This window comes from Humulus lupulus, chromosome 4 (assembly GCF_963169125.1).
Source record: "Humulus lupulus chromosome 4, drHumLupu1.1, whole genome shotgun sequence".
Lineage (NCBI taxonomy): Eukaryota > Viridiplantae > Streptophyta > Magnoliopsida > Rosales > Cannabaceae > Humulus > Humulus lupulus.
The window spans coordinates 205,991,299-206,006,293 of record NC_084796.1 but is presented as its reverse complement, the minus strand read 5'-3'; the positions used below and the strand labels follow the sequence as shown (position 1 = coordinate 206,006,293).

Sequence of the window (14,995 nt, the reverse complement as noted above, 5' to 3'; positions counted from 1 at the left end):
TATTCTTCAACTCCTTACCACTTCTCAAATTGATTGCTTTGAAATCCTCTTTATCTTCTCATCTTGGATTTATGGTGTCACTTGGCAATGAACCTTGGGGTCGACTTCACATCTCATTAGCAAGTTGTCCAACTTGAATCTCCAAGTTTCTCATAGATGTTGCTTGACTTTGGATCATTGCATCTATTTTTGCCATATAATCCTTTAACATATTCTCCAATGGACTAGGTGGGGATGCTTGTGGCATAAGAATTTGTTATTGAGAAAAACCAGGTGGATAAGTAGGCCTAGGAGGCATAGATGAAGTGTTAAGACCAACCCCTTGATTTCTCCATAAGAAATTAGGGTGTTTCCGCCATCTTTGATTGTAAGAATTTGAATTAAGACCACTTCTATTCTGATTTCCAATGTAAGAGATAGATACATGATTAGAGGGACAATTGTCAAAGGTGTGACCATCACCACAATACACACAAGAAGCTTTTACAAGCTGCCCCCTTTGTTGACCCAATTGTGGACTCATGCCCACGCTCATATTCTTAAGAATATTCGACATAGAAGAAACTTGGGTCGCCAATGAAGTCAATGCATCAACCTCATGAACACCGGCCACTTTCCTCCCCGTAGGTGCTCTAGTAGTTGGCCATTGATAGTTATTGTAACACCCTGGATAGCCAAGACTGTTACACTGTGTGTTTATAAAGTGCCAGACTTGCTAACCAAGTCAGTTAAATAAAATCGTGTCATTGAAACTATAAAGGAACTAGGGTTAAAAGCATTTTGGTCTCAAAAGCCACATTTTCATTAAAAAGTATCATCTGTTACATGGGATCCCAAAAATATTAAGTTCAAAGATCGTTTACAAAAGACACAAGGTTTATGTACAACAACCGGCCATACTAAGGCAAAATAGGCAGTTAGGTGATCCCTGTCCTGATCCACTCCTCGACCGTAGAGGTCGAATCGCTGGCTATGTACATTTCACCTCGGAGCTCTCCACCTCAGGCTTGGTCCAGCTTGCCCTTGCCTTTACCTGCACCACGTAGCACCCGTGAGCCAAGGCCCAGCAAGAAAACACAATAGCAACAAAGCATAAGCAATTAGCAAGCAAGTCAAAATCCCACATTGCATTACATAATCTTAATCATATCATTAATCAATATAATCAAGTATTCCACATACCAAGCATGTCTATTCATATCATCTACAGTTCACAAATGATAACTAGGGCTAGCGCCCTCAGGCTGCTCCCTCCGTTATCCCATTGTCCTTGGCTCCCAGTGGCCAATCCGCGCTCTGCGCGCTAAGACCATGTACGACACTCTTAGACCGCTTTTACATGTTCCATGGCGTAATACCAACATTGACACGATACAACTCTCGGGAGCACTTAGTCCCATCACAATCATACAACCGGGTGCAGTTTTCTTACCTTTCAATTCACTAGTTTTCGATGCCACGAATCCGCGAGCACGGTCCTCTACCCCAAGCCTCTCCAAAGACCTAATCACATCACAAATGAAACATCCTTTGTCACTAATCAATCCAAAACTACTTCTCGGAACCAATCCCACACTCTCGGAATTCCCCAAATCCCTAAAACAATGCACCAAAGACATCCCCCGAACCCCCGGAGCAAAGGCTCAAAATTGTAAAATCCCATGTCCTGAAATTAGCCTAGCGCCGCGGCGCCCAGCAAGTCAGAGAGCTTGCTCTGCCCAGAAATAGCCTCGCGCCGCGGCGCCCAAGAACAGGGCCGCGGCGCTCCTTCGCGAACCCAGATTTCTGGGTTTTCCCTTACGTTTTTCCCGAACCCAAATCACTCCAAACCATCCCAAATTCATACCTAAGCCCCAAAACCAATTTAAAACCCCACATAGACCATTCAACAACCTATAAAAATTATAATCTAGCTTAATTACACAACCACTCACAAAATTCACACTTAAATTTCAGACTCAAACACTTAAACCAAAACTTGAGAAAAGCCTAAACCAAACCTCTAGATTCTTAATTCATAACAGCTACGAGATTGCAAACATGTTTAATACCCTTACCTCAATCAAAAATTCAACTTGAGCTTCCTCCAATCCATGCTTTAAACTGAATTTCCCCTTGACAAACCAGCTGAATTTTCATGCAAAGCAAGCCATGGCTATCTTTCAATTCCTTCCAAAATCAAATTCAGAACTTAACAAAACAGGGACCAAATCCTTACCTCAGTATAAACCTTGATATGTGCTTGATTCCACACCCTTAAGCCCTTTACTAGCCTCAAAGAACACAACTTAATTCCTCTTCCACTTTGCCTTCTAGGTTCCCAATTCTCCCTTTCCTTCTTGATTTCTCTAGCCTTCCAAACCTTAATTTCATTTACACTTAGCATAAAAGAATCGTGTATATCCTTTTCCCTCAGCCAAAACCATCTATACCACTGCCAAAAGACTACTTTATCCCTCCACTAATATCCCTTCCTAACTAAACCTCAAGGGCATACTTGTCCTTTTACTAGTTTTACAATTCTACCACTTCTCCAACAAAGCCTGTTACTCTCTATGGTTACTAACAGTTACACAAGTTACCAAATCACCAGTTACCATTATCTAGCTTTCTAGGACCGTCTCGGCACGTGCATCACATTGATACCACCACACCCACGCAGTACAAATCACATAGCATAATTATCACATAACATAATACACATAGTCATATAACACGCTTTAAATCATAGTCATGCATCTTAATCGTTAAAATCACACATAATTCCCATTATGCCCTCCAGGCACACTAATCAAGGCCCTTAAGCCTAATTAGTGAATTCGGGTCGTTACAGTTATTGTTGGAGATCCTCTCTAGAATTTCATAAGCTTCATTGTATGACTTGGCCAAAAGTGCCCCATTTGTCGAAGCGTCAACCACCATTCTTGTATGAGCATTTAGACCATTGTAGAAGGTCTCCATATGGGTGCAATGAGGGATGCCATGATGAGGGAATTTTCTTAGTAACTCTTTGAACCACTCCCATGCTTCATATAAAGACTCTTCATCTAGTTGTTGGAAAGAAGTGATCTCATTTCGCAGCTTGGCATTCTTGGTGGGTGGGAAGTATTTCATCAAGAATCGCTCGGCTAATTCTTGCCAAGTAGTCACTGAATATGATGGGAGGGAGCTCAACCAAGCCCTTGCTCTGTTTCTCAAAGATTATGGAAACAACTTCAGTCTCAAGGGCTTTTCTGTAACTCCGGGCAGCTTGAAAGAATCACTCACTTCAATGAACAAGTGAAGATGAAGGTCAAGATCTTCTTTTGGCATCCCACTGAACTGACCTACAGTTTGAAGCATTTGGAACATAACGGGCTTCAACTCAAACTATGTAGCCTGAATTTCTGGTCTCACAATGCCCAGATTAAGCTCATTGAAGAAGGGGAGAGCATATTGCCTAATAGCACGATCTCTGTCATCAGCCACAATCACTGCATTTTGCCCATTATTGACAGCTACTCTCCCTTGAACTACTATCTCCTGAGCAGCTCCTGCTTGATTCACAGCCCTTTGAGCTTCTCCCTGTTGAGCTCCTTGCTCAGCATCTATCACTACTACTTCCCTTTTTGATTTTCGCATCCTTCGCCTTCTTCTAAATGTATGCTCAATTTCTGGATCAATGGGAATTAGTTCAGGGTCTTGATTCTCGTTCATACACTGTGTAAACCAGAAATTGCACGAGGATCACCCAAGTTTGCAAATTTTTTTTTAAACCAAATTGCAATATACTCAATTTCACAATAAATGAGTTTAAACAGTCCCCGACAACGACGCCAAAAACTTGTTGCGTAAATTTAAGATAAGTGCAAGTGTGCACTGTCAACAACAAGTAATATAGTAACAAGTACTAGATATTGTCACAAGGACAGATTTCTTAAATTTAAATTGAGAAACTAAGTTTTAACAAAATGATTTAAAAGCACTAAGATTAATTAAAAAGATTGTGGTCTATGAACTAAGTAATTAAATACTAATTAAAAGTAGAAAAATAAAAGAAACAACTCAGGAAAATTGATTCAAAGAGTGAAAAATGGTATGATGGCAACTAGAATAATTATCCCCTTAATATGCAACTCTGATAGTGATGCTAGACTGATGCTGCAACATCTGGTGGTTTAGTAGTCAAGAATTTTAATTAATTTTCATAGGCTTTCGTCAAAGAACTATGATTCTAATCTTTAAATTGATTCACAGATGTCTATGCTAATTCAATTTCAAAGATTTAATTCTAGCATCAATTGCATAAGACTATGCATAATAATAATATATGTCTATATCACTACAATATTGAAATCAAAGAGTTCAAGCATGCACCATTCAAATTGTGTGTCAATTAATTTCAACATTTTCAGAATTAAAAATTAACCCAATAACCTACTAAAGATGATCAATAAATAGCAAGCATTAACCATGATAAATATTTGAATGAATAAACCTCATATTGCATTAGCATCAAACTCAAAATATAACAAGTCACATATTAGGGTTCCAATAATCCTAGCTATTTAGAGTTTAGCTCATATTAATAATCTCAAAAACACCCAAATAATAACAATCCATAATCTGAATTTTAGAGAATAAATTAAAAGAAAATAGAAATAAAGATGAGAAGTTCAAGTCAAATTGATGTCTCAAGTGACTTTGTCTTCTTGCTTTTCCTTCTTTTTCTCCTTCCTTTCTTTTTCCTTCTCCTTAATGGCTGCCAAATTGGGTATATTGAAATGCGCTAGGCGGTTGGGTATTATCTCTCTCTGCCAATTGTGTATATCCCCCAATAGAAGAAGACAACTACTCCATTTAGGTCAACCTCCCTCCTTAGTCATGTGGGCCTCATTTCCTTTTCTTTTTTTTAATTGCTTTTGTCCTCTTTACCACAAATGGACCAAGGTACAACTAAAGCCCAAATATTCTTTTATCAATTAATTTCAGCCCAATTAAGTTAATTACAAAACTTGAGTTAGAGACCAAAAATAGAAGCTTTCCACGTGGACCCTCAAAATAGAGTAGCTGCCAGGATGCGATGCTGCTACTATGCCACAACATTCCTCAAATTCTGATTCCACTTTGTACTTTAATTCTTTCTCAAGTTGCTCTAAACTCAAAGACCACCTATCAAGATAATAAACCAACATTTTTTTTTATAGATTTTCCCAGCATTACTATACTATTTACGATTATCCTACTTTAATTAATATTTAATAAAAACACAATAAAACTACTACAAAACATCACAAATCACTCTTTCTTGATAAAAATATAAATTTAAAAGCATAAAAATAACTCTAATTCCTAGATGTTGACTGTGATTTTAGCCAACGACGTAACAACGTCTAATACGACAAGCCTTCAAGAGAATTATAAACGACAACAGACAGTTTTTATCAATGAAAGTAAATAACACAAGATTTTATAGTGGTTCAGCCCCGATAATCGGTAATAGCCTAATCCACTTAGAGATTTTATTACTGTATTCACACTCAAGATCAGATGAACCAGTGTCAACTGAGTTTCTTCAGTGCAAATATTCCAGAATACAAAAAAGGGGTTCTCTCTCAGGGAAAAACACTTTCTCTCTCTAGAACACAGGTTCACTCTTAATTTTGCCAAAAGTCCTTTTACGATCCTCCCAACCCTCTATTTATAGACTTGGGATTCTCAACTGATATCCCTTTAGATAGGGATATTTTATTATTCACCTTATATTTATATGACAAAATAAATGTTTAAAATACAACTGATCCTAAATTCGAATGAGGAGTGAGAGATTCCCGGATGCTTAGACCAATTCTCACTGAAGTCGTTTCGGGAAGTTTGACGTAGTCTCACATGCACGTTGATTACTCCTTCAAGCTTTCCGTGGGTCAAAGATGGTATATGCATGGCTCTCCTCGGACTAAAGATCATGTAAGTTTGGCTCTCCTCGGACCAAGGTGGTCTGAGGCCACTTCCTTTGCTTCTTACCTCGGGCAAGTCCGAGGTAAGCTCCTCCAAGACTTGTCCGATCGGACACAATGGCTTCCTCTTCGGTCTAAGGTGGTTTGAACCATCCTCTTTGGAATCTTACCTCGGTCAAGCCCGAGCCCATTTCCTTCAATCAAGGTCCGATCGGACCTTGTAGTTTTCTCCTCGGACCAAGGTGGTCCGAGCCACTTTTTCCATATCATCTCCTCGGACCAAAATGGTCCAAAGCACCTCTCCTAGGGGCATGTCCGATTGGACATGGTGCCCTTCTCCTCGGACCAAAGTGGTCCGAGCCTCTCCTTTTCAACCAAGGTCCGATCGGACCTTGTAATCTTCTCCTCGGACCAAGGTGGTCCGAGCCTATCTTTTCATGCCATTTCCTCAGACCAAGGTGGTCCGAGCCATCTTCTCCATTCCATCTCCTCGGACCAAAATGGTCCAAGGAACCTCCCATGGGCATGTCCGATCGGACATGACGCCCTTCTCCTCGGACCAAGGTGGTCCAAGCCTACTTTCCTCCTCTTTCTCACCTTGTACAAGCCCAAGCATACCTCTTCCATGGCACATCCGATCGGCCATTATGTGGTTTTCCCCTTGACTAAAACTTAGTCATTCTCCTCAGACACGTCCAAGCCACTACTTAGGAAACCTTGAGAGGTTTACCTCGGACACACTCGAGCCAAAATATCAAGAGGCTCCTTAAGCTTAGGTCCAATCGGACCTGTTGCTTTTATCCCTTGAACCAAAATCCAAATCTCTCCTTCAATCTTCTTGGACTTGGCTTTAAATCAATTATTAGGGTCTTCAAACTGGGGTCTGAGCCAAGCAACCCTTAGACCAAATATTCTCTTCGGTCGGGTGTATTTGACTTGACTATCTGTCCAATTTCTTAACGGATGTATTGGGCCATTGCTAAGCCAGATCACCCCACTAACTCATGCCATATGCCAATTTTATTGCCACATCATTCTTTTCAAATTTTTGGGATAACACTAGAGTTCTCAGTAGCCCAGGAGATTTTCCATGTGCAGGCGTAGCTGAAGGAAGCCAATGATAGAGCCGATCTTGGCGAGATTAAGGCCGTCGAGGCTATCAAGATGAACTGGTCCTATCAGCACCAGGTGGACAAGCTAAAAAAAGAAATCGAGACCATTGTTGAGGATGCATTTTATGTGGCATAGTTCCATAACTAGGATATGAGTCTGGACTTCTCGGGGGAAGCCGCCAAGTACAAGCTTCTTTTTGAAGAGTGCTTGCAAGCGACGCAAGCTGTGGAGGCTGCCAATGTCGTGGTTTGTGAAGCTGGGCAAGCTCCGAAAGCGGACCCTGTCGTCCATCTTGTGGAGGAGGACCCGAGAGGCAGCAAAGAGTAAAACTTTATTTATTTACCCCTTGGAACTGCGTGCCATTTCTTTTTGTTCTTGTTTTGGGGAAATTTTTTTTAAGCTCGAGCCCCCGAGTACCTTTATGTGTAAATCTCCACATCGTACTGCTCTTATGAATGTTGTTTCTCTTTTTAAACTTGTTTATCCTATTGCTATGTGTCGTTATTTTGAGAATTTCCCTTACTCTAATTTAACATGATCAGAAACAACGAAATTTTTTGGGCTCTTGCTCTTTCAACGAGATTTCCCTAAGGCAAACAATCCAACACTTTAGCAGTGGGTATAGGGCACCAGGTCCCCGATAATTGCTTAAGCATGGTGCCAAGTTAGAGTTTTTAGCGTTTCCTTGAGTTCTCCCTCTAGAGGCTCATGAGGTCAATTATCCTTATCACCCCTTAGCCTTAGTATTACCAACTGGGTCCACTAGGTTTTTCTCATTAGCCACGAACACACCCTTGCCCTCGAGTATTTAGTACTCGGGGCTTGCCTCACGGTCTTGGGGAAGCCCTACTCATCCTCGGGCTCTAAGTCCTCTGGATGCAGTTTGGGAATTCGAGTATCATACTCGGGAATCCCTAAACCATTCACCATTTAAACTAGGTTCTGCTCATCGAGAATGAGACATTACTCCTTGGTCTCTTGTCCTCGGTAGATACTTGGGTTTTATAATCCTAGAGTTTATTCCCTAATTTTTTTATTCATGACCTCTGACACTAGGCCTGCTTTGCTTTCGATAAGCCTAACTTCCTAGGTCACGTTTCTGATTTACAATCCTCAGTGAGGTTGCCCTACCAAAACCCTTAAGTGATTGAAAACTTAGTCTGCGTTCACTGGTCCAAGATATCGAGCACATACTCTTTGAGCATTGATATAAAAAGAATAATTAATTAAATATAAGCAAATTAATTATAAAATTCCTCTCCCGTGTTTTGAATACACAAATTTCACTAATTATGCTCAAAGGAAATATAATGATTACAGAATTTAGACCATTACATTGCTTATATTATTGGTAGTATCGGCGGAGATGCTCGGTATTCCAAGCATGGAGCACTAACTCCCGCTTAGTTGGGCTAACTTGTACGTTCTTGGGCATATGATGCTCTCTACTTGATACAAACTTTCCAATTCGGGCCCAATACCCCGGCACTAGAATCTTGGGTTGCTAAGAAAACCTTTCACAACACCAAGTCTCCGACACAAAATTTCATATCTTTTACTTTGGAATTGAAGTATCTAGCCACCATTTGCTGGTAGAACAATACACGAAGATGTAAAGCATCTCTGAGGTCCTCCACCAAGTCTAGAGACTCTCGTAGTAATTCATGATTTGTAGTTGGGTTGTATGTATCTCAGCGGTGTGTGGTGATAGCTACTTCAACTGCTAGCATGGCCTCATAGCCATAGGCCATGGAGAAAGAGGAATGGCCAGTAGAAGTCCTGGCAGTGGTACGATAACTCTACAATGCCTGACGCAGCTCTTCAGGCCAAGCACCTTTTACTTGTTCTAAACTCTTCTTTAAAGTGGCCTTAAGGGTCTTGTTGATCGCTTCCAATTGTCCATATGCCTATGGATGCCATGCAGGAGACACTCTTCATTACCCCGTGCCTTTGACAGAAATTGGTAAATAGTTTGCTGTCGAACTGAAGGCTGTTGTCGGACACTATCTTTCTCGGGAGCTCGTAGTGGAAAACTATGTTTTTTATGACAAAGTCCAGTGCCTTCTTGGAAGTTATGGTATCAAGAGGCTTGGCCTCGACCCATTTCATAAAGTAGTTGATCGTGACGATAGCATACTTCACTCCTCCCTTTCCGGTGGGCAAGGACCCGATAAGGTCAATCCCCCAGACAGTAAAGGGCCAAGGACTTGTCATCTGGGTAAGTTCATTGGGAGGGCTTGGGTATGTTTCCATAACGTTGGAACTTGTCACACCTCTTAATGTAGTCCATAGAATCTTTATTCATGGTAGGCCAAAAGTAACCTTGTCTAAGAATCTTCTTGGCGTGGCTCTGCCCCCAGTGTGGTCCCCATAGGAGCCCTCATGCACTTCTCGGAAAATAAGGCTTGCTTCCTGATGGGGCACACAATGTAGTAGGTGTAAGGATTATCCTCGCCTGTACAACTTTTTGTCCATGATTATATATCGTGGAGCCTGATACAACAACTTTTGAGCTGCTTTCTTATATGCTGGTAGATAACCTGAAATAAGAAATTTTATTATCGATTCCATCCAATCGCCTTGTTGTTGTATGATCTCTACCTCTTCAGGCGCAGAGATGCTTGGGGACGACAAGTAATTGATTGGGACCACGTTGATCAGTTTAGCATCTTTAGTGGTAGCAAGCTTGGCCAGAGCATATTCATTGGAATTCTTCTCTCTAGGGACTTTTCTGATGGCAAACTTAAAGTTCTACAGCATTTCATGAGCTTTTACCAGGCATGTGGAAATTTTTGTTCCTTGAGCCTGATACTCCTCGAGCCCCTGGTTTACCACTTGCTGGGAGTCACTAAAGATCTCAAGGCCTTCTACTTTGAGTTCCACAGCTACTCGGAGCCCGAAAATGAGTGCTTCATACTCTGCTTCATTGTTTGAGGCATCAAAGCCAAATCTTAAGACACTGGGGACACGATGACCCTCTAAGGACACCAAAATAAGTCCGAATCCTATGCCATTCTTGTTGGAGTAGCCATCAACATAAATTTGTCATGTGGGTTGGACAACAGGGGTTTCTCCGACACTCTCTTGTGCTTTTGGGCACTCGATGATAAAGTCTGCCAATGCTTGGCACGTTATGGTCGTTCTTAGGTGGTAAGTTATACCAAATTGGCTCAGCCCAACCACCCATTTGAGGAGTCTTCTTAAGGATTTAGGCTTTTGGAGGACTTGCCTCAACAGATGATTGGAAAGGACCCTGATCGGGTGTGCTTGGAAATACGGTCTCAGCTTCCAAGAAGCCACCAATAGGCAAAATGTCAACTTCTCAATCAACGGGTATCTGGACTCCACACCTAGGAGTCTCATGCTTATATAATAAATAGGATGTTGGACACATCCTTCTTCTCGCACTAAAGCTGCACTAAAGGCCTCTTCAAACACCGCCATATAGAGGAACAAAGGTTCTCCGTTAACGGGCTTGGAAAAAATGGGAGGATTGTCCATGTGTGTCTTCAGTTGCTAGAAGGCATTTTTGCATTCCTCCGTCCATTTGAACCTTTGACCTCCTCAGAGGGTATTAAAGAACATAATGCATTTATCAGTCGCCTTGGACATAAATCGACTCAGAGCAGCTATTCGACTAGTTAAACTTTGTACATCCTTGTAATTCTTGGGAGAAGGAATTTCTACCAAGGCCCTTATCTTCTTGGGATTGGCTTCAATTCCTTGGGTGCTAGAACTTTCCCGAGGCCACACTGAACGTACATTTCTAGGGATTCAACCTCATCTCAAATCAGCAAAGGACAAAAAAAACCTCTGCTAAATCTTTCATGTGGTCAAGAGTTGTTCTTGATTTTAGTAACATGTTGTCTACGTAGACCTTCATGTTCTGCCCAAGTTGATTTTGAAACATGTGGTTCGCCAATCATTGATAGGTGGCACCGACATTTTTCAACCCAAAGGGCATAACCTTGTAACAATATACCCCCTTATCGGTGCGAAAACTTGTATGTTTCTAGTCCACGACATTCATGAAGATATGATTATATCCCATGTATGTGTCCATAAAGGACAAAAGCTCATACTTAGAAGTAGCATCAACCATTTGGTCAATGTTTAGTAAGGGAGAAAAAAATCTTTTGGACACGCTTTATTCAAGTTTGAGAAGTCTATGAAGGTTCTCAAGGTGTCGTTAGGTTTGGGCACTAAGATTGGATTTAACAACCATTTCGGGTATTGGGCTTCTCGAATGAACCCATTGGAAAGAAGTTTGTCTACTTCTGCTTTTAGTGCCTCTACTCAAGTTGTGCCTAACATTCTCCACTTTTGTTGGACCAGGGCAACACTTGGATCCATGTTTAAGACATGACACATGATGTTTGGATCAATGCTCGTCATGTTGGAATGTGTCCAAGCAAAGACATCAAAATTTTCTTTAAGAAAAATGACTAGGGCTTCTCAGACTCCTGCCCCCAAATTTTTTCCCACCTTTGTCTTTCTATCAGGGTTTGAGGTGTCAAGAATGATCTCTTTGACTTCTTCCTTAGGTTCTATGGATCTATCCTCTCGAACCCGTAGATCCAATTCCTTGGACCCTGATTGCTCTTGGACCGCTTGGACTTCCATGTCCTTGGCGGCTTCCTCTTCTACCACCATGATGGGGTGTTTAAGTGGCACATTGTAGCAATGATGAATTTATTTCTGGTCTTTATGCATGGTGTGTATTCATGCCTCAATGGGAAATTTCATGCACAAATGGTGTATTGATGTGATGGCTCTGAACTCCACCAAGGATGGACACCCTAGGATTGCGTTGTAGGCGAATGAGAAGTCTACCACTACAAAAGTGCAATATTTGAAAGATTGGCGACAAACTTCTCCGAGTGTCACAGGTAACTTAATCTGCCCCATAGGAATGAGTCCTTCCCCTGAGAACCCATATAACATGGAGGTACATGGGGATAAGTCTCCAATTGTCAACCCAATCTTGTCGAAGGCTGCCTTGAACAGGATATTCACCAAGCTTCCATTATTCACCAAGGTCTGAGCAACCATTTTGTTAGAAATATAGCTCTCTATGACCAATGGATCGTGGTGGGGAAGTGCACCCTCTGAACATTGTCCTCTGTGAAGGTGATGACTTGGTCCGTCATACGCGGCATTTGCGCGGGCAGTTGGGATAGTGCTAACACTTCATCATCAGGTTTCAGTGCCAGCGCGAAGAGATTTTGTGATCCTCTAGATGTGGCCCCCAGGTGGGGTCCTCTGGATATGGTCCTCACCTGTCTGTTAACAGGGAGCAGTGCACAGGAAACTTGTTGGTGTTGGACACATGATACTGGGACTACAACCTAAGGGGGTACCGCTTATTATGGAGGTATCGCAGAGGAAGCCTGTGGCGTACGAGCTCCGACTTTTGGGTATTGGTGGAGGTGTCCTAACTTAATGCGATTTTCTATCTCATCTTCAAGCTACTGGCACTCATTAATGTGGTGTCCCATGTCATTGTGGTAGCGACATAATTTTGTCGAGTCTCTCATTTCCCGATCTCTTTGAATTGGTTGGGGCATTCGAAAATGGACCTGCTACTTCGTGGCTAGAACTATATTCTCCCAAGTATCAACTAAGTCTGTGTACTCAGAATATTTAGGAGTATACTTCTCCTAAGAAAATGTCCCCAATCTCTTGGGCTTCTTTCCTTTTGGCTTTCCTCCACGCATGCGACCACTCTGGACATCACTGGGTTTGGTGGACTGGGTTGGAGCAGCTGTCCCAATATTGCATGCATGCTAGAATGCACTATACTTGGTGGGGGCTGCTCCATATCCCGTCGGTGCAGCGCTAAAACCAGCAGTGGACATGGCATTAATGCTAGGGGTGGAGCAAATTGCTAGGGCCCTGTAAGGCACGCTGGTGGAGGAACGTAAGGTGAATAGGAGTTTCCCATTACCATAGAGTTAGAGACCATCAGAGTTGGGAAATGGATTGGTCGTCCAAATGCCCCCATCTGGGCATCCTCCTAGTTGATATACTCCTGAGATCAATGAATGAAATCGTCAAGCCTATGACATCCCCTCCGTTGGAGGTCATCCCACAGGGGAGAACCAACTCGGATACTGGCTTGTAGGGCCATTAGCTTTTGGCCATATTCAACCCGTTTGTTTCTCGTCGCTTCCTCTTTGAAACGTTTGATGTAAGTCATAAGGGTTTTGAGCAGCCTTTGCTTTATATTGGCGAACACATTGACCTCGAAGCTTACCTTCCGAGTAGCTATGAATTACCTTCAGAAAGATGAGGAAAGCTGGTGCTAGGAATGGATGAACTCGGGCTTGTTCTTCTTGAACAACTAGTTAGCTGGTCCCATTTAGGTTAATGAGAAGACATGGCATTTGGCATCCTCAGAGAAGCGATAGACCGACATTAAGTAGTTGAACTTTGAGAGATGGTCAGTGGGATCAGTGCTACAATCATAAGACATGATTGCAGGCATTTTAAATCCCCGTGGTAATAGGGCTTCCACGATGTGGGGGTGCACAACTCCCCGTCTTCGTCCTCCGAGTTCAAGTCATGGCCTTGTCTTTGAGCCATTCTAAGCATAATCCTCTTCAGGCTTTCTAGCTTGAATCATAAGGGATTTGAACTTTGGTTGGAACTTTGCGCTGGACGTTCCTTCATTCGAGCATTAAGACCTTCTTAGATGTTTGGTTAATGCCTTTCTTTGGGGTAACCCGTGTGAATGGCTTTGCCTCTATGAGGATTAAAGTTATCTCGCAAATCAGGTTGTTTCTGGTGACAGTTTTCATCCTCAAGATACCCCACTTTAGTTTTTCCCTTTGAGTCGATGTAGTCGTTACTTACCGAGATGCTTATCCAACATCCTTGATTGGCAGAAAAATTTCTATGAGCCCCCCGAGTAGGATTTCTCATAGTGTATTGTGGTGTGGATGGAATTTCACCTCTTTGCTGGCCATGATCAGTGGCAACGTGCCTAGGCAGCCCTCCTTGGGCTCCTCGATTATTGGCCGTAAGGAGAGGCCTTGGCACAAAGTACCCTAGATTATTGTCATGTCTTCTCTGGACATGTATGGGCTTAAATGCATGACGCCCCCTCTTTTTCCCTTGAGCCGCTCCTTCGTTAACTTTACCCTTGCCACGATCTCGTGGCCCAAGTAGGGATCCAGCTCCTGTAGGATGCATTAGTGGCATGCCTACTGGCATATCTTCTACCCTATCTGGGGGCGCTCAGGAGGAACACCTTCGGGTTTCACAAGCGGCACCTTAACTCGGTGCACGAGAGGCATGCCAGCTGGCTGCCTTGATGGGACTTCGCCATGGGGGTCCAGTTGCATCCCTTGGACTTCTAGAGTGGCCTTCATGGCATTAACCATCTCCTATAGGACAATTATGTTCCCCTCTTAGGTATCAAGCTTCTGCTGTTGAAAGGCAATTTGGCCTCTCAGAGCCGCCACCTCTAGTATCTCCTCCGTTTATATGGACTGGGTGTAGTCACTATCATTGTAATATCCATCGTCTTTTCCATCGTACTCAGCACCATACTCACCGTCATACCCAACATTGTACTAGACATTTTCAGCGTAATCTTCTTGGGCTACCTCTGGGTTTGTAGGTGGATATGGCAGACTGGTTTCTCATCCTTCGCCAACATTGTGAGGAGTAATGTCATCGTGGGTGCTTCTTCTTGTTGTAGCCATTGTTGAACTTTTCAAAGCTTCCTTCTAGCTCTCAATGAAAGCACCAAAATCTTGACTGCCTTTTTTCCTATCAACTTTAATAAAAGAGAACTTTAAAGAAAATGAAGATGACAAAGAGTTTTACATGGTTCAACTAATTGTATTTTGGCCATATTTCCCTTGATATAACTCCGAATTGGACTATTCAATATGTTTTGGAAAGCTAAGAAAAATATCTACAACTTCAATTTCTTGAAG

General features: G+C 42.3%; 1 non-coding gene across 1 annotated transcript; it reads left to right on the top strand.

The window, feature by feature from the left end:
• Positions 1 to 2,977: 2,977 nt before the first annotated feature.
• On the top strand, positions 2,978 to 3,084 carry LOC133833355 (small nucleolar RNA R71). Its single transcript, XR_009892736.1, has one exon. It is a non-coding gene; the product is annotated as a small nucleolar RNA R71 (small nucleolar RNA).
• Positions 3,085 to 14,995: the final 11,911 nt, after the last annotated feature.